The sequence below is a fragment of the Seriola lalandi genome, unplaced genomic scaffold (assembly GCF_002814215.2).
Source record: "Seriola lalandi dorsalis isolate HSWRI2012SDOR001 ecotype SW California unplaced genomic scaffold, Sedor1 jcf7180002054981, whole genome shotgun sequence".
Taxonomy (NCBI): domain Eukaryota; kingdom Metazoa; phylum Chordata; class Actinopteri; order Carangiformes; family Carangidae; genus Seriola; species Seriola lalandi.
The window spans coordinates 2075831-2076613 of record NW_019525661.1 but is presented as its reverse complement, the minus strand read 5'-3'; the positions used below and the strand labels follow the sequence as shown (position 1 = coordinate 2076613).

The window sequence follows — 783 nt, the reverse complement described above, 5'->3', positions numbered from 1 at the left end:
TGACAGAGAGGGAGAAGGCCCTTCATGTAGAAATTGAATGACTGAAACTGCAGCTTAATGAAGAAGGGTTCAGCGTGCTGAGAGGCAGCTAAGGAATTTGGAGCGGGTAAATTTCCTCCAGAAAGAAATCTGTGAGCTCAACGAGCCCAGAGGGAGCAGACTGAGTGTGGATCTTCAACTGTGTCTGAACTCGAAGCCGTGAAGCTGCTCTGTGACTTTGGAGAGCAGCTCCATAAGGAGCAGAGTGAAGCTTCATTTGTGCCTAAAGTCAATCTCTTTTGGAGAGGGAGAACAGTCAAATACTGTATAACAACTAAAAGCGAGCTACAGAGAGAATAACTCCACCTTCCAAGATTTGTCTAAAAGGGACGTAGCTCCTTTCTGTTTCTAAATTCTATAAGATATGGCAACCCTTTATAGAACATGTCAGGTCTCTACAGCTAGATTTGGACCCTAACTTGTAGATAACCCCCCCTTTATCAATCCATAACCTACCCTACCTACTATTCACCCCTCCTCGATTTATACTGTAGCATTGCAGAGTTATTTTTGTTGTGTGTTTTTTTTTTTTTTTTTTTTTTTTTTTTTTTTTTTTTTTTTTTTTTTTTTTTTTTTTTTTTTTTTTTTTTTTTGTTTTGTTTTGTTTTTTAGGGCTATTGTTTTATATCTTGCTGTTTCCTATGTATTTCTATGCATACCTGTCTCTAAGTTTGGACATGAGACTCAGCTTGAGTGGGTGTTTATATTTATCATATGTAATGACACTATGTTTTATTATGTAAC

General features: G+C 37.3%; 1 protein-coding gene across 1 annotated transcript in view; it reads right to left on the bottom strand.

Moving 5' to 3' along the window:
• cryz (crystallin, zeta (quinone reductase)) overlaps positions 1 to 783 on the bottom strand; it is a 24988-nt gene that overhangs the window by 19262 nt on the left and 4943 nt on the right. The window lies entirely within an intron of this gene.